A 23928-nucleotide genomic window follows, 5' to 3' on the forward strand; every position below is an offset into this window, starting at 1 on the left:
CATTAACCTCGGGTTCACCTCTATATTACTGGCATTACAAAGAAAGCTGTAGTATCACTGCCCGCTCTCAAACAACTCACATTGAATCACCTGCATTCTTACCACAGTGACCGCATACATATTTAGACAGATGGCTCAGTTCACTCGACCAGTTCTGCGGGGTCGGTGGTGATACCGGCCCGATCCATCTTCATGAAAGTGAAGACAACTTAGCCAACATCTTCAACTGGTGCGGAACTCGCAGCCTTACGGGCTGTGGTAGAGTTCATCAGTCAAGAACCTCCACATTACTGGACGGTTTTCACCGACTCTAAAGCAGGCCTTCAAGCCCTGTAAGCTGCGCTACGCCGCGGGTCGCAGGAGCAACTTGTTGCTGAGATCCGTCTACTGTACCACGGCACCGTTTCCATAGGTCATGACATCATTTTTCAATGGCTGCCAGGACACTGTGGTATTAACGGTAATCACCAGGCCGATGCGACTGCGCATTTTGCTCATAACGACGGACTTCCAGTGAGGATCCCAATATCGAGACCTGACGCTCACACTTTCAGCGTGGAACACGGGAGAGTTTTGCAACCTTCGCCTCAAGGCACTGGACCCTGAACTGCGCCTTCTTCTTCCGCGTAACTTAGAACGTCGCGACGCAACGCTGTTATGCCGTTTATGGATCGGTGTTGTATTTACCAATTACTATGCTGTCCGGATGGGGATGGCCGACAGCCCTGCCTGTGAGAGCTATGGTTGTGAGGAGACCATCGCTCATCTTCTCTGTGAGTGCCCTGCATTTGTGAGTGCAAGACATGCACTGTGTTGTGCCTTGGACCGCTTCGATTCGCGCCCATTAACAGAGCAAAAGATCCTCAGTACGTGGCCACAAAAGTCGACTGGCCTCAAGGCATACAAGGCAATCTTTGCCTACTTGAGAGCGACTGGATTGAGTGAAAAATTGTGACAGCGTTTTATGTGTGTGTGCGTGTGTGTGTTATGCGTTTTTTCCCTTCTCTCTTCCTGCTTTTAGTCCTCTAATCCCTCTTCCCCAGTGCAGGGTAGCCAACCCGAACCCCTTTCTGGTTAAAATCCCTGCCATTCCCTCCTCCTCGTTATGTATCTATCTTTTTCATTTTCATTCCTGTGTGCAGAGGTTTCGTGCACAGGCTACCCCTCAATTTTTCTATTTTAATGTTCACTGTAAATTCAATAATTATAAAGGCAATTAAAATAAATTTATTTTTCCGCCTCAGTGCAAACAGAGCCCCGCTCCAAGTCGCTCCCAATCCATGGAACGTACTGCAATATAAAAATTGGATCAATTTGACCCATCTTTTCATGAAAACTTGGTGCAGTTAGAAAAAATGCTGATTTCAATATTCTCAGCGATAGCAGGAATGAAACTGGCTATTCCTACTGACTCTTTGTTTTTCAATTCAATACAGCAGTTGCCGTTTCGCGGTAGGATGTGAAGCCAACGCATTGAGGCCAAAAGTGGGCAGCGTTTGATTCCCTGCGCCAAGACAGAGCAGGAATAAAAGCAGCGCTTAGAAAATCCTGCCGAGTTCCGCTGGTCAAACGAGTCTAAAGAAAATATTTGAATGAAAAGTTGATGATAAATAGGAGGCCAGGCAGCGTCGAATATTCTGAAGTACTCTAGAGAGTGCGAAAAGCGTGTGGAAAAAGGCGCACACCATCGCATGAAATAGAGAAAGGAACCGAAGGTATGCAAAGCATTCGTAAGACTACAGGAGGGATCCGACCCAGCATCTTTTTTTTCTGCGTGCTCGTGAATTCTTAAAAAAACGCCTTTTGCAGAGTTTTTAATGGATCTGCGAATAAGGAAGTGATCTCTGCGCGCAATACCCGAGATATTCGGTGCTTACAGCACCGCGGCCCGCCATTCCGCAAGAAATAAAGCGCCCGCCGAAGAGAACCATTAAATTTCTTCCTAGGAGCCAGAAGTCTCGAATCTTCCATTCGGGGCTTCCAGAATAAAGTGCAAGGCAAGCGGAAAACGAAGAGACTATCAAATAAATATACAGGGAACCAATAGAGAACAACGCTCTGTGGCAGAATCGAGCAACTTGACACTGCTACGCAAGAAGCAAGTATAAACGAACGTGGTAAGCTGTGCTAGATGTGCGCATAGCGAATCCATTCCGGGATAAGCTTTTCGTTATATGTTCTCTCGCAGATGAGGCGCTGTGCAAAAGAGAGTTCAGATGCAAGGCGAGAATATCCGTAGTTTAGTGTTTGCACAAGAGATTAGTGAATCATGCAAACTATAAAACATGAAGGCAGCTGAGAGAACAGGATTAGTGCGAATAGCAGCACAAAGGATTCGGTTGTTCTTACTAGCAGGGCTTTGGGTGTTCGTGAACAGATTAAGCAGAGGTAGCCTTTTTCCTGCAATGCAAGCGAAAGTTAAAAAACATTTAGAGAAACGGTGGTTAACTGTAATGAAAGTCCCAGCTGACTGAAAAAACATTTTATTTATTAAAAACAATGCTATTAAAAGGGTATAAAAAGTGCAACTCATTGAGCTCTCAACAGAAAAGAAAAGAACCACATTACCTCCACGTATTGTCTTTGATTACTCGTTTTTTTTTCTGGGTGAATAATTAAACCACTTCATAGAATTTCTTTTTGTTTCCATTACACAATAAGTCAAGCGCGCTTATATCACCCTGTTTACTCTGCCGGCAACCATTGGCCATCTGAAAAAGTAAAAAGAAGTCTTTTTAATGTTTACAGACCATGCTTGTAATAAGCTACATATATAAATAAATTCAGTGTTGTCATCAAATAACTAGAGATGGTACGTTTGATCCGCTACATGAAGCAAAAAAGAGGATCAAGGCTGAGAGCAAACTATGAGAATTAAAACGGTAACTGCTTCTTAAAGCAACAGAAGCAGTCATTTCAAGTAAGCGAAGAACAAAATGAAGTTTACGCTACAATGGGTAAAACAGAAGTTAAGAGAAAGTCATGTACAGCACTCCTAATACATATTAATAACAACTGGGGAGAGCTTTACATAAACGTGAGGCAGCAGCTGAATGCAGGGAGTGGGATAGAGTAATAAGGTTACGAGTATTGGATGAGATTGCTGATTACAGGGAGAAGAAATTTGGAGGTCAGCACCTGAAAGCGCTTTAGGCGACGTGTGGTGGTGAACAAATATGCTAACATCCCCACCTCATACAACGTCATATGTCATCTTTATACGCTACTCTTGGCGGGTGCCAGAGCTTAATCATCAATCAGTGATATGATGAAATGTCACGGCAGAGAACGTCAGGCTGCACACTGGCCTTTTTCGAGAGCAGCGAGCCTGTATATTCCGGTCGTTACTTTTTGAACGGACTGGACAAAGCGGAAGCTCGAGCAAGATTGTCTAACATTATCGGAACAGGGTTAGGACTCGGAGGTAAAAATAGGTGCACAGGCAGGGCCCCTGTCTGAAATCCTCTATTCACATCCGCGTCTTCTCGCAGTTGAGATAATTTGGAACGCACTCCCTTTGTGGTGTCGCACTTCCCGACACATGCGATGTGTTCATGTTATTTGCCCGCAAAAACCACCAACGCCTCAAACCTCCCGTGTAAAAAACAAAAGCAGTATGATAACTGTTCATGTCCATTCACTGTGTGCTCACTGTTACCCGCTGCTGTCATCTGATATGTGTGATCTTTTTTTGGAAAAACCAAGCAGCTCAACACGCAGCGCTAAGACTACTCGAGGCATCACACGTTAATTCTTTTCCCGCCACTTCACCGATAAATTAAATATTTGGACAGCGGAGTGAACGCCGCTTCTAGCACATATCTGCGGCAAGCACCTGCGAGGGAACCAAGTTGATTGCTCAGAGGACGCCACTAAATTTCAAGTCAGTGAGAATAAATGCACTCTGCGTTGCTTAGAATTAGTCCTACACTTAACGGTGCTTCACAACTGTTGTTATGGCAACTGCTTTGGTCACGGTTATGACTTGAGCATAGGTATTATGGGCTCTCTACATTCTGTGTAGTGTCTGATGAAACCTTGTAGAGGAGCAATATTCACGAAGGTATGACTAAAGCTTCATGACGTGGTTCTAGCTGTATGTTGTGGTATTTGCGTTCTTCTGTTCCCGGCACAAATTTTCTCGCTACCGCACAAACATCTGTCTTTTTGGCTCCCGTAAACATAGAGCTCCGGCATCTTTGTACGTGTGAAAAAAAAGAAATTAAATTTGGCATTTGAGGAAAGGAAACCACTGATCCAGAGGTCCCGGGTTCGTACCCGACCACGGCGGCTGCGTTTTTATGGAAGAACAACGCTAAGGCGCCCGTGTGCTGTGCGATGTCAGTGCACGTTAAAGATCCCCAGGTGGTCGAAGTTATTCCGGAGCCCTCCACTACGGCACCTTTCTTCCTTTCTTCTTTCACTCCCTCCTTTATCTCTTCCCTTACGGCGCGGTTCAGGTGTAAAACGATATATGAGAGAGATACTGAGCCATTTCTTTCCCAAAACAATTATTATTATTATTATTATTATTATTATTATTATTATTATTATTATTATTATTATTATTATTATTATTATTATTATTATTATTAGAGAAACTGCGGAGTAGTTTCAAATAACGGTAGACATTCGAGCCGCGTCGTAAGGGAAGCGATGAAGGAGGGTCTGAAGCAAAGATGCGGTAGTGGATGACTCCGGAAAAATTTCGACCACCTGGGGATCTTTAGCGTGCACTTACATCGCACAGCACACGGGCGCCTGTTGCATTGCTTCTCCATCGAGACGCGGCCTCCGAGGCCGGGTTTGACCCCGATGAGTTTCTGTCTATATTGTTGTAGGTATGCTTGCACTTAAGGAGAGAAAATCAGCACAAGGCATCTGCAAGAATCGCTGCGTAGAGGAGCAAGAACCGGCAATTTCAAACGGAACAGTGTAGGTGGCGAGGGAGACATATCGTTATTCGTGGGCACCACAGAAAAGCCAAGTTGTGCTTCCCATGACAGAGCAAGTGCGGGGTCTGCGTTATCCTTCAACTCGTGAAACATCTCTCTAAGGAGGACACTTAGTTCGTTTTAAAAAGGAGCGTTACTCTACTCGGCAGTCAGGACTCGTCGAGCGCTCCGTAAATGCTCTACCTTTTGCGGGCGCCCGAGATGAACCAACACGTAAAAGCGAGATCCACAGTTTGAAGCCAGTTCAAAATTCCTGATGTTGTCAAAGGTCTCCAGGGACTTCAGCTAAATAAAAAATGATCAAAATATTTAAATTAAATTATTTTTAGCGAGCTACCATAAGGAAGTTTATGAAAGCGAAAATTATCTGGAGGCTGCGTCAGTCAGCGTCGGTCTATGTGTGAAGCCACCACCTGACCAACCATAGCAGGCTGCGTTTAGAGGGCCTTCCCTCTCTGCACCTACCACCTGCCAACTTTCCCATTCTCCTCCCGCTCCAACTCTACATGTCGGGGAGAGGAGGAAGGTGCTGGAATAATAATAAGTAAGCAAAAATGGCAACCACTAGATAAATAATGTCTGAGACAGCAGCAGGCCTACGTCCAAAATAGGCAGCTCTCAGAAGAACGCTCCGGGCAAAATTTGTATTTTTCGGGAGCTGTGTCTTCTCCGTATTGTTCGGAGACACAAAACCTTTGTTGCACAAGCACCAGAGATTGCTCCGTTTTAAACAGCCACCCGCCGGTGCAGTGGCTCACCGCTTAATCGCTCCATCGCTACGTGAGCAGTGGTATGAGGACTCGCTGCTATCTATGAATGTGACACTTTTTCCGTAATTACCATAGCCGGAGCTACCAAACAACCGAATATTAGAGATTGAGAGATGAGGAAAAAATACATCTCGCATAAAAATGCAATTTGAATTAATGGTGATTGAAAGAACAGTGCTATCGCATTTCCTCCACATTATTGCAAATGTTAGTATCTCAATTCTTTATTTCAGAATGATATGCGTTTCAATGAGTGAAATATTTCTTTTTACATCGACGTTTGAGCCGTTCCACATGTCAGACACTGGGCAAACTCAGTGCCTAAGACTTGAAACATTAAACATCGGATCCAATACCGCGCTCTCAATACGCGTGGAGGCTTTTTCTTCACATTGCACAAACCTTTATTGCATTTTTGCGCAATCACAATTATGTCGATGCGCTACAATCTGCTATCAGCTTCTGAAAAAGAGCGATTCTTTTTGAAAGGACACAATGCACAAAACCGAACGCAGAGGACGCAATGCTTTTACAGGATGTCTGCATGGCCTCTTCAACCTACAATACAGCCCGCAAAATGTTATACAAGACATCTTTTCAGTTTTTTCTGATTTCTTGCACATGACATAGAGGCTCACTGTATACTGTTGGAAATCGAGTAAGGGATACTACACGAAATACCCTGTCGTACACGCAGAACATTTGGCACGTGGGGGTTATTTATTAAACCTTCCTACATTTAACAGTGAATACAAGACGGGCCAGTGGTGTCTACCTAAACTACTGAACTAGCCCTGAGCAGCCACACGCTTTTTCTACGCATCTAACGGAACTGAACCTGCTAGTAACAGCTCATGGCCCACACAAAAGACTGAGCTTACCATTTCGTCCAAAAACCCCAGAAGTGTCACATCTGTAACTGCTCTGCGGCGCAAATCTATTTTTAATTTTGCGCTCTGAAGCATAGCGCTGGTGCCGTAAAATCGATAGAATGCGAGAAAATTTCCTTCCAGGGAGAACCCGTGAAAGGCATAGTTTCCGTCTGCTACACTAAACCTGCGTGATGCGCGGTTGGTGGAACAAGATTAGAAGCGCGGCTCACAATTTCGGCTCTGGCGGCTTTCAGAGAAAATTGGCCCCGCTTGCAGCTAACATTTTGCCAGACAACTCGGCGGTCCGATAATGCAGTCTGCTTTCCAAGCGATTATTTGCGTAATCTTCTCGTCAGCGGGATTGCGGAAGTCCCCCACGTTCACGCAGGGAGTCTCGCCAGTCCGGAGTTTCTCGCTGCAAATGGAAGCTAGAGGCTCGTCAGCGATGGCTGCCGCATCCACCTCACCGCTGGTAGACGTGACTGGAAAGATTGGGCGCCGCGCTACCGGAAGTGGTGCAGATTGACGCCGCCGAGGTTTCTCTTGCCTTCGTATCCTAAGCACGCAAATAGGAATCGACTACCGCTGGTTGTTGGGAAGCCACATTAGGAGAGCCATGAGTCACTGAATTTCTCTATATTCATGCAAGTTTTGAAAACATAAACACTTCACTGGGTATTGCTAACGCTTAGTGGCTTATACAAATGGTCCCAATTAGCAGGTACATTTTGTAACGCACTGAGACCATCTAAAGTAATTTCGTATTCACGGGCGACAGAGACAACTTACGGCAGAAGTAAAAAGCGGTGCGTTAAGACACCACGTCGAAACATCAGTCGTGACACCTTGGGAAAGAAAAAATTCTGACAACGATTACAATTCTTCCCAATGCGACAATGTAGCGCAGCTCAGTCCGTGTCTACAGCTCTGTAGGCTCATGGTTTTGCTCTGCTGTGTCGTTCGCACGTCTGGCAACAGTATAAGTTCTGTAGTAACATGAGTTCAAGAAAACGAAAATATGATGTGCGCAGGGCGAGAGTGTGCTGCAGTTTAGGGCGAAGAGTGGTCAGCTGTTTTTTTAAAGACTTTCTCAGAATTTTGCTAGCGGGTACATGAGAAAAGTCGTTAGAGCTTGTAAAATTGTGACGACGCGATTTTGAATGGAGTACCTCGTCAATGTGACACGCACAGATGAATTGAGATATAGTAGACATGCTCTCAGAACCAATGTGAAAGCTCCTGTACTGCGGAGGCCAATGTATATTAAGTGTTCTAAAACGGGTTAAGAAAATGATACCTCTGGAAGTTAAAACATTTTTTCTTTAAACTGCATACCAATGCGTTGCCTATGAAAACTTGAGTACAAGAGAGAGGTGTGTTTCTGCCACGGAGAACTATTTGCCTCCAATGTAGATAACCAGTGTTTGTCGACCAAGTATTTCTCAATTGCTGGGATGCTCTATTCTTTTTGGGACGTCCTGCAATGTAACCGTAAAAAGGACCTGCCGATCACAGCTAGAGATATTCGGTTTCTCGCTGTTCACAAGGAGCTGATTCCATATGATGTGCTGTTTCTTCTTGGCTTGCATGCGATCTGGCAGTGTCGAATGGCAGTCAGAAATCGTGATCCCGGTGTGCAGTCATTTTTCTGCGAACGTATGTAAGCTGCGTGTCTTCCTCATGAACCAAGGTTTCTGTGATGAATTCAATAAAGTGATGAATGTTCTTGTTAAAATAAAAGCGTATATTAAGTTTGATGTCATTCCAATTAACAAGGTGGTGGTAGTTGTATTAGCCGCAACAGGCAATAACGAAAAAATGCCGCGATAGCCTTTCCCTCTCGTGCAGAAGCCAACGAAGTTGATGTGTTCGCGTTGCCGTGCGTTTGAAATATAGTCACGGCAATGTTTATTTTTATTTGTTTATTTAATGTGCGGCGCGGTTACACAACCGGCTGTGATACGGCTCAACCCATGATCGAGCGCTAAAAACTGCGCTCTAAAATATTTTAAGGTATGTTCTTGCTATAACTACGGCTTTAAATTTATTCACAAATTACACGCTTCCCTGAAACCTATATGAAACAAATTGTTGAAAAATAAGTAATCTGCAAAGACGTTCTGCGCGCTTAAGGTTTCCCATTATGTCACTCGTAATTTTTCATTATTTCCCAAAGTGCGGAATGTCTCCGTACTTCTTCAATGTGAAAGCCGGGAAGACAATGTGACTGGCTGTCAGTTCAAGGTTTGAAAACTAGACAAACTGAAAGAATACACGCGCAAAACTTCGAAATTAGTTCCACTTAGGGATTCCATGCCTCTCCAGAGCTCGGCATAAAGCTCTGTTTCTCTTCAGATCAACAACATTCATGCAAAAGCCAAGAGTTGATTGTGTTTTCAACGGATGTCAGTGATCCTTAGTGCGGTCTTGCTGAAGGCTACAAAACTGAAGTACTATTAGTTCATTCGCCCACATGTATTTGTTTTTTGATTTGGAATTTATTGGATGCTTCTGACAAGACTGAGTGCTGTCCAGTGATAAAAGTGGTGACGATGACCGGTACTTCATCGTAACCAGTGGCTGCTATCAACATACCGAATGGCTTTTTTAAAAAATATAAGAGAATACGAGCTAACGTTACGTGGATGTTTCCGGTCCTTCTTGAGGACTTGAACAATACGACTTATTTCCCTTTGCGCAAATACACGGCCTTGAGAAATACGCCTTCCAGATTCTATGTATGTCCTCAATCTTGGCTGTAGAAGCATTTTGAGTAAGAAAATAATTAATTAAAAAACCACGTACCGGGGAAGCTCTCTTAGAGAACCTTGTACCTTATATGGCGTTTTACCACGGAAAAGCTTTTTACTTCGGTGTATTACGAACCACCAGTGAAGTTCATCAGCTATTTAGTGCTGAGTATATCGAAATTTAATGCTGCACAAGAGTACAGTGCTTACAGAGCCGACACCTTCTCGGGTCATCCTGTCAACTATGTTTATATGTCGGCTTCTTTGAGATTTTCTGTGCGTGTGGCTACGAAGTCTGCAACATACGCGTATCTGTACGTTCTTGAACCGCAGTTTGTGATCAGTAGGTTCTTTAGTATTTCCTCATGACTGACATTCTCAAATGCCGCCTTAGGATCTGATACTATTATAGCTTCAGATTGGCTGCACCTCGGTAGACCCTTTTCACGATTATTTACTCAAAAAGTTTCCTTGAGCACAATGTGGGCGAGATTGGTCTAAGGGTCAAAGTGCTGATTTTCTGCGGCTTGGAATCAAGATTGCCTCACGTGTCTTTCATTCCTGAGGTATTTTTCGATACTCCAAGTAATTATTAAATAATTCTATTAGTATCATTAGGAAGGCATCATCGAGATTGTCTCGCATCTTGACTGCGACTCAGTCCCTGTCCGAGCTCGTCTGCGTTGTCATTTACGGCACGAGGATGGTTACCACATTGATCGATATTTTTCTTCGCAATCCCGGATTCTGCTTTCCTCTGTAGTCTGGCAGTGCCCTGTTTTTTTACCGATCTGAAATTATTTAGGCGTCACCTCCTCTATTAGTTCCTTCTCGCAGCATGTAGCGCTCTAGTCACTTTTACCGTCTGCTCCACCTTGATTTTTTTCTGTCGATTATACACCGTAGGAGGCTCCATATTTTTGTTCAGTTTATTTTACTTTTTAGCCAGTCGGCCTTGGCAGCCCCCCGCCCCCCTCCTCTCCCGCTCATTTTTCTACAAGTTTGGTGAGTTCCTCTATTCGTTTTGTTATCTTCTTGTTGAGCCGTTGCTTGTTCCTCCCCTTCATGCTTCTTCTGGCCTCCCATACGTGTAGCAAATGCGCGTCTATTGCTGGAGTTTCGATAATTGTCTCTATGCCTTTCGTATGTTGTGAGATTTTGCCATCGACTTGTTCGGCCCATGCTTAGTAGGGTGTCATTTCTTCCACCCGTCTCTGCTTTGTTCCAGCCCGTTAGTCCTGCTTCTGTTCTTGCTTTTTTTGCTTTATTTGTATTCTGTCCTAATGGTCACGTTTTAATAACAGCGGCTTCGGTTTTCTCCGCTGCTGTTTCAATCTCCCCTCCTAGCATTCTTTTCCAGTGGTAGGTGTGGGTACGTGTCTGTGCTGACGCTATTTCTTAGCATCCTTGGCTTGTTAGGGCCACTCACAATGCTGATGCCTTCCTCAGTTAGTAGGCTGGCTAGTCGTCTTCTCTTTTGGGTTTCGTGGCTGTAGCCCCAGTTGTGACTTGCCACGTTGAAATCTGGTGCGATTAGCGGAGCATTCCCCGATTGGTTTAGTGCTTTCCTGAAAAAGGGGACTTTCGAATTCTTGTTGCACTGTCTACAATATGTATTTATTGTAAATGTGCTCGTGCTGATTTTGTATAAAAGTAGGGTTTCCACCAATGACAAATGCATCTCGTCCTCTTCGAAATCTTGCTGCGACTGTGCACTTTGATTGAAAGCCATTATGCATGCCCCGTTCTCGCTCTCCTGCAACTTGGATCCTGTGATCTTGGTTTTGTGTTTGCGTCTTGCAGCGCTGTTATGTGTGGCCTCTCCATAACCCCCTTTATCTATTGACTCTATATTACTTGTTTTGGTTTGAAGAAAGACAAGATCATAAGCCTTCGGTAGAGTTTGAGTAACCATTATGAAATTATAAATGCTTGTGCAGTAGCCGTCTCTCTGGCGTACTCCTTCGCTTCTGTGCACTCCATTTACGAGCTGGAGCGTTATGATCAGCGTGTTAATACGTATTGCTGGGATGTAAAATAAGAGTCCCGAGCCGCGGCGGTCGCCAATGGGCTCCTGTAATGAGGAGTCTACCTAGTGATTGTGAGACCTGTCATGTACGTGTAAGAAAGTTTTTTCTAACAGACAGGAGCTCATTACAGGATCCCCAGCTCGCCCCCTGTTTCATTGCGGCTCAAGCGAGTGTCAGTGCTGATGATTGTGGCAAGGTATTCTGGGCTGCTCTCACAGTTTTCATTAGAGTATTACTTCTTCAAAACGTGATCTCACTGGTGAGTCTGATATGGGCGGTTCGCATACCTATGCTGGGCGGCGACGAGGGCTCACGTGTGTAGTGGGCTGCCTAAAAACTGTCTTGCGGCAGAATTAGCATCAGCTTTTCTGTTGTAGCGCCAACAGGGACAGGATACGCGTGTACATGCGACAGGTGGGGTGAAAATCGCTTCAGAGTGCAGCTAAATAACCGCCAAAACCGACAAATCAAAGTGCACCTTCGACTACTATACAACGAGGTTCAAGCGAAACTTTTTGAATGAAGATGTGGTCTAATGGCCTCAAATTTTAAGGAGAGGATTGTTTACGCTTTGGAGCAAAGGAATGCCAATAAAAGAAAGAATTTTAGTGAAGAAAACTTTGAAGAAAAGAGTGGTCTGACGGTTATGAGTATGTACCGCCAATTTTGGAGCATTAGCTGTGGTGACACCAAAAATTTTGAGGACATATGTTGTGTCGGTTTGTTTTCTCGCACAGTCAGACAGCTGCGTGTAGCACTGACTTGACCAGGATTATAACGATAGTCTGAATGAACTTAGTTCGAAAGAAACCTTACAGCATGGAAAGTTGACCTGTGCCTCTGCTTAGAGGTACTGGTTAAGGCGTACGAACTTGAACCCTCACGTAAACACACCACAGCGTTTATATATGCCTCCTCGTTTGAGAGAATACTGTGGTTCGAAGCCAGGTTCCATGCTCTCTTCACCTGGCTAAGAAAAGTAATCTTCGCTTGTCGATGAAATTGTGTAACAAAGCCTACTGCGAGATAGGGTCAGTATTAAGACTCTTAAATCTCGCCATGCATCCGTGGCTTGTACACTTCTGCGCCTGTCGCCACGTGGTGGAACCGTCGCGGCCAGCTGCCGCCGACTGCCCCTCGCGGCCATGCGTTGGTACCGTGTTGCCGATGCGCGCTTACCTTTTCAGGGTTACAGAATTAATAAAGCACCTTATTTCGGAGGGTATAACTCCCGTTTCCGCCGCTTGCCACAAATAGCGCATTTGTTATGATTCCCCGCCACCCCTGTCTCAGAAAAAAGCGGCGCAGATCGTTCCATTCGTATCAACTTTCAGAGGCTTTTACACGTTAACAACGCAGCTCATTTATATTTTCTGGCTGATTAGATGGGCAGAATACTCTACGAAACTAATACTTGTTCCAAGCTCATCGGTGCATGTATTTTGCGCCGTAGACGTGCCGGCAGGATTGATGTTATTATGACTAAATTGATTACAAATCAGATCTCTCAGAACTAGAAGTGAAGCGGGGTGACTGTTTCAAAATGAATCAATGCTTTGCCGCATAGCATGCGTCACCGGACACAGCTAGACATTTTCACCGTCTGTTCCCTCTTAGTAACATTTTACTCGTACCAGCCGCATTTTTCTGGAACTTAGTACCTCCAGTTGTAGTCCTTCCCTCGCATCGCAGCCGTATCAAAATTGTGACGCCACCGTTCGTTGCAGAACGTTGCGGGTGTGGTGTCACAGAATTTTTCAGTGAACATAGCATACATCTTTTACTCAAGTTAAAGGGTAGCCCTGGACAGAGATCTGAGTCAACTACGTATAAACACAAAACGCATGGTGGGTAAAACATCTTGAACCACTGTAGTGTGTGCTCCGCAGCTCGCAAAGCTGATGCGAACAAGAAGACAAAAAATTACGAAGATATCCTGTGAGTTTAGCTGCACATGGTTACACCCTGCATATTTAACCAAATGTTATCGCTGGATAACACATGTTCACCCTGAAGAATGCCAAAAACGTGTTCTTGACAAGCGTTTTGCCTTCTGTAAGAGGTTATGTCGGCTGCAGGATCAGTTCGCTTCAAATAATGTTTTTCTTCGGTCATTAGCAAGGTGAAACTGCTCTGCTCTCCACGTCCTAGAAACATTCGGAATTTTGACCATTATAATGAAAATTAATAAATATGTTCAACAATACCGGAGGAAGATTATTTATGATTTAGAACGTAATTTTAGAAATGTATCCAAAGGCTGAATAGCAGTTGTGCTAGAAAGGTACTCATGATTCTTTGTTGTCATTGAAATTTCATTCAACACATCTAGCTGGATATTAAACCAGAATGCCTGTAAAGAAGCTTTGTCCTCTTCCCTGTTGTCTTGACTTGTACACTCTGGTCATTTTGCAGCCTCAGAAACTTTGCAGAAATATGCATGCTTGTAACGAGATAAAGCTTTATAATTCGTGCGAAAAGCTCTTCTGAGGTCGTGAAGCAGCCTACAGGGACGAGAAATTTTTTCTAAACTTCCAGCGCCATAGCACAAATCAAGTAACCGAACACTTTGCTGTCCTGTGTTTTCTGCTCAGTGACAGATTCAATACCGTTAACCATTTGTAAAAGTCACGAAGCGAGTGCTTCAACGTGCCAGGTACGAAAGATCTCACCTTTGGAAGGAGAGCTCTTTGTGCGAAATTATTGGTAGCAGTGATGATCTCCAGACAGTTCTCGCAGCTAGAAAACCTACCCGCTTTCTTTACAACATAGCGTTCAAGATAGCACCAGCTTCTAATATAGCGCATGGCAGCAGTAATGCTGGTACGGATCCGACGTTGAAGACTCTTCGGAGTGAATTTTGTGAAATATTTGTCCAAGTTTTTCTATGGGTTGTTGTCTTGAGGAAGCACCTAGCTTGTTGGCGCTGAGGTCCTGTCACCAAAAGGCATCAAGCGACCAGGCACAACGCAGACGCATTCACCGGAGAAGTCGGAAAGGTCAAGGCGAGATGCGACGTAGAGCTGCGCCGTAGCCGCCTCAGCGCGATATGCAGGTGGAGCCGGATTCGACGGTTGCGCCACTAAAGCACGAACTGGAAGTGGTTCCACGCAACAAGGCGGAGTTTTAAATGGGACCCATATCTAGTTACGTTGGCCTTGGGTGCGGCCTGATCTTGGTGAACAGAAATTACGACGCACACCCACACCACAAGAGACTTTGGCCACGTGGTGCAGTACTTCGCCACAGCCTTCTAATGTATCAACCAACCAACCTTCGGCGCTGAGTCCCCAGCTGTACGGAGCAAGTGACCAAGGTGGCGGTCAGACCTGTGACGCAGCGGAGGGTGCTAAGATTCTGTGGATCCGGAGAGGCCGACATTGGAAACTGAACGAGGCAACTTTAACGCTAGAACCTGCTCCAGTGATACTTGCTTAGCAGTGCTGTTCGACGAACTACCAAGTATTAAAGTGGACGTCATAGGGCTTAACGAGGTGAGCAGGACAGATGAAGCATTTACAGTGGTAAAGGGTGGTCACGTTACGCTATGGTGAATTAGCGGATAGACAGAAACTAGGTGTTGGATTCCTCATAATTCAAGATATGGCTGCCAACATAGCGTAATTATATAGTATTAATGAGAGGGTGGCAGTTATCGTAATTAGGCTTTATAAAAATAAAAAATGAAGTTCGTGCAGATGTACACGCCTACATCCAGCACGATGAACAGATGGTCGAAATCTTCTATTAATACATAAAATTCTGCAATGAAAAGAGTAAAAACAAAGAATGCTGCACATATGGGTGACTTCAATGTTAATGTAGAAAAAAATCTGGCTAGATGCCACGCATTAGACGACAATGTCATATGATCTAGGAATAGCAGGGTGGAGTTAGTAGTATAATTTGAAGGAGGAAATAATTTAGGAACCCTGGATATTTTCTTCGGCGAACACAAGGATTGGAAGTAGATGTGCAACAGTCCCACTTGTGGGAGTGAAATGAAATAGACTTCAAATTAAAAGCTCACTCTGGAATCGTGCAGGATGTGAAGGCCCTAGAGAAAGTGCGTTTTAGCTAGCACAGCATGGCAAGGTACCAAGTTTGTCTATACTTCAAGAGGGAGCGGAATAAACCAGTTAAAAAAAGGCCAATGGTTAGTTAGCGGTAACAGATAAAGAAGAGGAAATCAGGGTCTTGCTGCATAACAGATATATGGCTTTAACTGAGGGGGATGACCTTATTGTTCAAGCAATGAACGGTAATCTCACAGCTGTCATTGCAGAGTGTGCATTAGAAGCAGGTGGTGGGATGGTGCGACACGATTGCAGCAAGCTCTCTTAGGAGACGTGAGATCAGATCAAGAAACGAGAGAGCATGAAAGCATATAACCACCAAGACAGAATATATTTAGGGGAGCTGGCAATGTTAATGAAGAAACGTAAAGCCACCAACATAATTAAGTTTAACGTGGAGATAACCGACGATGCTCTAAGTCCTGGGGAAGCCTAAGACCGCGGAAGAGGAACTTGACAAAGGCAAAAACCAGATGTACGCATTTAGAGACATATCTGTACAGTAAGCAAAATAATCTTGACGTGAATGAGACAGGCAATAAAGCGCAGCAATGGGACGTCCTGCCAGTAAAGAAAGAGGAAGTAAAGAAAGCTTTAGAAGCAGTACAAAGGGGAAAGCAGCTAGTAAGGATCAGCAATTACCAGATCTGTTGAAGGACGGAAGGAAGCTTGTGCTGGAAAAAGCAGTCACCCTGTGTACGCAGTACCTTATGATTTCGAGAGTATCATAAACTTCGAAGAACGCTCATATAACCTTACTCCATAAGAAATGAGACGTCAAGGACATCTAAAAGTACAGTGCCATCTGCTAACTGTCTGTTGCCTATAAGTTCTTCTCTAAAGTAATTCTTGATAGAGTCAGGCCAAGCAAGAAATTTTCGGGCAGGATTTCGTAAAGGATACTCGACATTAGACCATATTCAATCTATCAATGAGGTGATAGAGCAATTGGCCAAATATAACGAAGCCATTTACATAGCATTCATAGAAAGCATTTGACTCAGCGGACTGAGGACGTAGAAGATCCTCATGTAAAAAACAGAGCAAGATATCTACAACGGCTGCTCAGGTACTATTGTTCTTCATAATGCCATCAATAAAAGTCCAGTGTCAGGAAGGGTGTACGGCAGAGAAACATCACCACGCCAGTTGTATTCTCAGCCTATCTACGGGCGATAATCTGATTCTGGATTGGGAACAGAATGGGATATGGGTTAATACAGAATACCTCAGTAATAAGCTTTTCACGGCTGGCATTGCCTTGGCAAGTCACTCAGGAGAGGAATTGCAAAGCAAGATCAATAACCTAGAAAAGCCGAACGGGACGGTTGGTCTAAAGATAATATTTAAGAAACGGAAGCAGTGTTGAACGATGTCCAAACGCAAGAGCAGTTTAAATTTCTCAGCTAGGTTCACGATGTGACAAAGGGATACTTTCGACTGAGGGCAGGTAGTGACCGCAAATCCGGATCACGAGACTTAAATTACGAGAGAATAAGGACGGGATAGTGCGTATGTGGCAGGTTCTATCAGATCATGATTGGCAGTTTAGCGATATCCCTCAAGAGTAAAGTATACAACGCCCGTGTCTTACCGGTGCACATCTAACGGGTAGAGACATGCTGGATAACGAAAAGGGTACCACGTAAGGACAACGCAGCGTGCTTTGAAAATAAAAATGATAGGCGTAACATTATGAAAGCGGCGGGGGGCGGAGTGGGCCCGGAAATAAACGCGGGTCCATGATATCCATAACAAATACCCTGTAATAAATGCCTTAACAAATACGCGGTTGTGTTGTTAATGCGAGTGGACCGGCATTAACGCACCATACTTTCCACATGCCTACTCAAAGTTCATGAACACAAAGACTAACACCAGAATTTCGAGCCAATAAAGCTATCCCTGAAACTCCTATTACCGCAAGAGTAGACGTTCATTGATATATTCTCAGCATTAGAAGAAAGTGCACCCTTGGCTCTGCGTAACCCCTCGTCGGCTATTAACACAGACCGGAGAAAGGGATGCTCCAAGGCATTCATTCAGAAAAGGCGAAGCACGTGCTCGCGCGAGCCTTTTTCCCCTTTGTTGTCGGCACAACATGGAACCAAATGAGTGTTTGCTTGGCACGCCATGGAGATGCCAGGCTGTGTCGGCACACAGGCTTTGCTCCGAGGACGAGGATGAGATCGATAATAGAATTGCAGATGCCGTGGAAGCGCGCAAGGGAGGTTGGAAGAAGAGAAAATGGGGATGGTCCGCGCATTAAATGGTCACGAATTCAGCCCAGAGGGAACGTCGGGATCGAAGACGCCGCTCTTCAGCTTGGAGAAAGAGCGTTGCGAAGGTTGGAATAAAGGATGAACACTCTTCGAGCACTCGTCGCCAACGTGCTCTGCAGCAATGTCCCATCGATCCCACGATGCAGAGGCACGTGTCGCTGGCACGTGTCGCCAGTATCGAAGCAAAGCGACGAAAATCTCGAACAGAGCACTCGGCGCAGCTTACGCTTCCTCTCGGATTTGCATTACAGGTGCACAAATGTACTGCTTGTTCACTGCAAATGTTCTCCGCTTATTAAAGACCAGGTAGCAACTAACGTGAATTTTCCTTGTGAAACCCGCTGCGATTAGGCACAGCCCTGGGAAAGATTGACAAGCAGAGTTTTCTCCTGGCGGTATGTTGCATTCGTTTGGTTTCTGCTGGCCAGAAAAGCAGCTGCGCGCGCACCCCCTTTTGGCCTGACTTCCTATCGCTCATTCCCCCTCTCTCCTTGTGAAACCCCCTCAATGCGCAAGGGTATATAATCGCAGCACCCGACAATAAACGTAGTTCTTCGCTGCGGGCCATCGTTCATGCTACTACGCAGTTTTCGCGGGCTTTACTACAGTGGCGACGATCGCGAAAACCATCCATGCTGTGAAAATTCAAGCCGACCGCCTGCCGCAGCGTGAAGAACTGACGAGAGTCATGACCAACCTCCAGCTCTTTACCTTCGACGGGACAACAGGTAAGTGCAACGCAAACCTTATTAGGGCAGAAGCATAATTCGAAGCCAATGCTATTACTTACCCAAAAAGGCAGCGAGCACTGCTTACGGCATAACTCAGCGCGCGCACACGGCACCAGTGTCAGCGGGATGAATTGCAAAGCCGAATACCCTTACTTATGACGAAGTAGTGGCAGCCTTGCCCGACTGCTACGACCCGAAGCGTCACGAGGTAGCAGAGGGCTATAAATTTTCCGCCCGTTGCCAACAAGAAGCGGAGTCAGTGCACCCATCCCCGGTTCAAATACGGTGCATAGCAGACAATTGCAAATTTAGAAAAGCGCTAAGCCGAATGGTGAGGGACCGAATTGTTTCCGGCATGCGCTGAACTAGCCTGCGCGAGAATTACTGGTAAAGACTGAGCGCTAGAGGAGGCCAAAGCAATGGTGTAATGTCAGGCGGGGGCAATCGCCGGTGCTTGGCGAACTCGAAATTTTGGTGCGATACAAAAATAGGTCCGTATCCTGTCTACTCACTATGCTTGACTGTTCATTACCAAGCTTCTGTGGCTGGGATTTGATTGCGGTGCTTGGCAACACGGTTGTTTCGATTGAATACGTGACAGCGCCGAATTTGACAGCAGGAAACAAGCCAAGCGACCACGTGGAGAGCAGGCGGCTAGCCTAGTATGAGGAAGTCTTCTTGACAGACCAGGAGCTTATCAGAGGACCGCCAGCCAGCCTGAAGCTCAAGGAAACGGCGACGCCTGTAGCACGGCTGAGTCTGCAGTCGTCGCCGAGCCCCCGTAATAACGGGATCTGTGACGTCACGTTTGCTACTGTATATATGTGACTTGGTCAACCGCAATAAACTTGTTCTTCGCCCATCTACCGGCCTGGCTACATGGCGGCAGCGGTGGGGTGCGAAGCCACACCCGGAAGTACTTCTCAGCGCTGGACGCGGCATCAGAATTTTGGCAAATTAAACTCTCTGAAACAAGCTCTAAACTATGTACCATGAGCACGCCTTATGGGCCCTATCGGTTTCTCCGAATGCCTTTCGGCATTGCGTCAGCTCCATAAATCTTCCAAGGAGCTGTACATTGCTTGCTGGAAGGCTTACTGTGCTTAGCAGTCGTAATGGATGACGTACTACTTTGGGGCCGCACGGAGGAGTACCATGACTACCTCCTGTCGCCTTTGTTGGCACGCTGTCTCGAAAACAACCTCAAGCTTAACCTCAAGAAATGCACCTTTTTCAGCCCGAAGTCCGCTACCTAGGGCACATTCTTAGCACAGAAGGCCTCCGCTTGGACCCAGGTCGAGTGAAGGACATACTCGAAATGAAAGAGCCAAAGAACAGTAAGGAACTCGAAATCTTTCTAGGCATGATGAATTATGTGCAACGTTTCATTCATAAAATGTCCGTCGTGACTGCCCCACTGAGAACTTTGCTGCTCATAGACATTGCATGGGTTTGGACCGAGGCTCATCAACGAAGTTATGAAATGTTGCGCCAGAGCTTAGTGAACGCACCAATCCTTTTCTTCTTCGATGCAACTAAACCGGTCACCCTTTCGGTCGACGCCAGCCAAATGGGAGTTGGTGCAGTGCTTATCCAAGACGGCCGCCCCGACGCTTTTTTGTCACGCCCACTAACACAGGCGCAGCAACGCTACGCACAAACTGAGTAACAAACTTTGGTAATTGTGCATGGTTGCATCAAGTTTCACGATTACATCTTTGGTCAGGAAAGTAACTGTTGAAACGAATCACAGCCCCTTGGTACCGATATTCAGCAAGCCACTACATGAGTGTCCACTTCGCCTACAGCGCATGCGTTTGACTTTGCAGCGATATCGTATTAAGCAGATCTACAAGCCAGGGAAACAGCTGTTTTTGGCTGATGCCTTCTCTGGGTTTCCTAGCAAGCAACTCATGCAAGAGGAAACTAGGAAATTTCAAGTAAATGTGCTTGAATACATTTCAGCTTCGAAACAGCGCCTGAAGTAACTCCATGCGGCCACCAATGAAGATCCTGCTCTCGTCAAGCTTCGAGGTTACGCCGAAACAAGCTGGCCAGAAAAGGGCGATGTGCCGGAAAACGTGCATCCGTACTGGTCCTACAAAGAAGAGCTGCACACGCAAGACGGTCTTCTTTTTCGCAGCAACAATCGTACCAACTTCAAAAAGGCGAGACATTATGCTGCTGCTTCACGCTGCGCACCCGGGAGCGGAAAATATGAAGGCACGGGCAAGAGCCGTCATGGACTGGCCAAGTATGTCACAGGAGATAGAGCAGTTTTGAAAAAAATTGCGCTGTCTGCCAAAAATACCAGCGGCGAAACGCGATAATGCCCTTTTACTCCCACGACATCCCAAAGCTGCCCTGGGAATTTGTTGGCCTGGACCTGTTCATCTATGAGGGTAGTGAATTTTCCGTAATTTTTGAAGAATTTTATTCCTTCTTTTTTGAGATCCGCGAACTCCGTGAGAGCACTGCTAGCGCTCTGTTGTCATGGTGCGCTGAGCTGTTCTCCACACATGACTTACCGCTTAAACTCTGCAGTGATGACGGCCCACCTTTAAACAGCCGGCTTTTCAAGGATTTCCTGCAGCAGCTAGGCGTTACCCATGCTACGCAAAGTCTGTATCATACCCGCTCCAACGGTATGACGGAAAGAGCAGTACAAGAGGCGAAAAAGCTTCTAAAGAAATGTTCACGAAACCGAGTTGACTTTCATATGGCGTTGCTCGAATGGCACAACACCCCCCGAGATGATATTCTAAAGTCACCTGAGCAAAGGCTCATGGGACGGCAAACCAAGACATTGCTGCCTGTGCCCACCAGTCATCTAGTACCAGAGGCAGTATCAAGCAACGCCGTTCACAGCAGGCTCCAGAAGATCTGTCAACCCCAGAAGGTCTACTATAACCCCGGAACGAGGCACCTACCACCACTGTCTCCAGGGAAGCCAGTCACTACATACCACACCCTCCAGCCAACCTGGTCGCCTGCTCTTTTTTTGAGGCCAGCCAACACGCCCCGTTCAGCGGTCCTGAGAACGGAAGATGGTCGAGAAATCAGACCCAGAAGAGAGCATCTGCGGGATTTAACGACCCATCGCGAATACAGTCGAGCAAAGACTCCCGAAGACTGCCCCACAGTAGACCACCCCTCTCAAGAGCTGCGCAGAAGCACGAGGACACGCCACAATCCCTGTCGGTCCCGCAACCTGAAATGCATAATCCATTTCTCCTAGTAAAGGGGAGATGTAGCACGAATGAATCTGCAGTCGTCACCAAGCCCCCGTAATCACGGGATATGTGACGTCCCGTTTTCTTCTGTATATATGTGACTTGGTCAACCGCAATAAACTCGTTGTTCCCCCAACTGCCTGCCTGGCTACGCCTAAATTGTGCATGGCCAGATCTCTTCTTTACGCCATCTGTGATAGTGTCAATTGTGAAACTGATCGATTAGTTTTACGAGGGGTCTTATCACCTGTTCGAAACTCAGAATGGGCTACAACTATCGTAGTCGTTCGGATGGAGGACGGCACTGTAAGGATATGCGGCGACTATAAAGTCTTTTTTAACTCCGCATGTGCTGTGACGCATCACCCACTTCCAGTGGTTGAGGACATATTCGCAAGCTTAAATGGCGGCGCATACATCAGCACCTTAGATTTGAACGACGTATGCAAATAAGTGCCGCTCCACGATGCATCACGCGGACACTTTGTCATACGCACGGCGGTTTGTTCTGTTAAAACCGACCACCGTTTGGTATAGCTTCTGTACCGGCTGTTTTTCAAGGGAATGCTGACGCTTTACTTCGCGGGATACGAACCGTGCATGTTTACCTTGAAGACGCGTGTCAGAAGGCAAAGGCGACAAGGAAGAGCTGCATGTTCAACAGTCTATAAAGATAATAGCAGTTTACAATTGGTAGCAATGTGCAGGAAATTGTAAGCTAATAAATTTACTTACGGCAGGTAGTGACCCCAGATTTGGATCACGAGTGTGAAACAACTGGAAGAAAAACAATGGCGTGAAGCCCACATTGCATGTTCGCCGATCATGAATGGCACTTAAATAACAACCCCTAAAGAGAAAAAGGTTTAAGAGGTGTAACTAAGTGGTACTCACCTATGGGGAAAAAACGTGGAGGGTAACGAAAATGGTTCAGCTTAAATTCAGAGCAACGCAACGACCTATAGAAACAAAAATGATAGGCGTAACGCTAAATGAACGCAAGAGAGCATAGGTCAGGAAACAAGCGTGGGTTAATAACATCTTAGTAGAGATCGAGAGAAAGACATGGGCAAATCATGTAATGCGGAGGCAAGATATTGCATGGCCCTTAAGGGTGAAAGCAAGCGCACCAGGGGGCGGCATAAATTTAGTTGGGAAGATGAGATTTAGATTTTTGCGGGAATAGGGTGGTCACACCTGGCACAGGACAGCCTTGATTGGAGAGATATGGGAGCATCCGTTGCTCTGCAGTGAGTGTAGTTAGGCTGAGGATGGTGAGCGCAGTAGCAGGAACCACCTTTTCAATCTGAGGTGTTGAGAACTGGGATTTGGAATTAAAGCTTTCCGGTGCTTCCAGAAGCCTCATTCGGTGCTGCTCTTTCAGTTTGCTGTCGCGAAGAAGGGAGCAGCGAGGTTTCCGGAGCCTCATCCAAGAACGCACTCGCATGAAAATCGGGCGACAGGCCGTGTATGGCCTGTAGCCATCCTTTACTGGCGGTGGGGTTAGAAGCAACCAGCTCCAACACCACAGGCGGAGCCCAAGCCTACACAATACGCGTGTCACCTCCTACATTCTAACACTTTCCTGTTATTTTTCTGTTTCCAACTGTGATAAGGTGTTTTCTCCTAACCCCTCTTGTCCTTCCACCCACAGTAGGTGGCAGATGCTGCGGCGAATGTTGACGACGACTGCGCGATACGTGGAAGAGCAAATAAGAACTGGCACTCGAAAAAGAAGCTCTGACGATTTACAATATGGTATCAGTCTCAGGAAGCTTGAAAGTAAGAAGTTGACGAGATTGCTAATCCTGATAAAATTAGCTGAGGTGATGCACCAATAGTGGTGATCAACAAGCTACGGCCGAATCACAAGAATTATGTAAAAATTCCCCAACCTAATTACTAATCAATAAACTAAAGAAAAGCGGTGATAGAGTAATATATTCCTAATAACTAAAAAACTGGCAAACAGATTCGGTTAATATTATAGCCATGACATCAAACTCAAGAGTATCTTTGGCAACGTTGCAGGCAGCGGAATTAAAAGTGAAGGCTTCCGAGAACAAAAGGAGGTAAGATTGGAGATTCCCGGCGCTTTCAGAACCGGAGTTTGTTGCTGCTGTTTGTTTGCGGTCCTGAGTGATTTGAGAGGTAACAAGAAAGCGCGCAACAGAAAGCTTTATTCGTGCCTGCGGCTGTGGGCAGCTGAATTTTTCCCAGGAAGGTCTA

This window comes from Amblyomma americanum, chromosome 5 (assembly GCF_052857255.1).
Source record: "Amblyomma americanum isolate KBUSLIRL-KWMA chromosome 5, ASM5285725v1, whole genome shotgun sequence".
Taxonomy (NCBI): domain Eukaryota; kingdom Metazoa; phylum Arthropoda; class Arachnida; order Ixodida; family Ixodidae; genus Amblyomma; species Amblyomma americanum.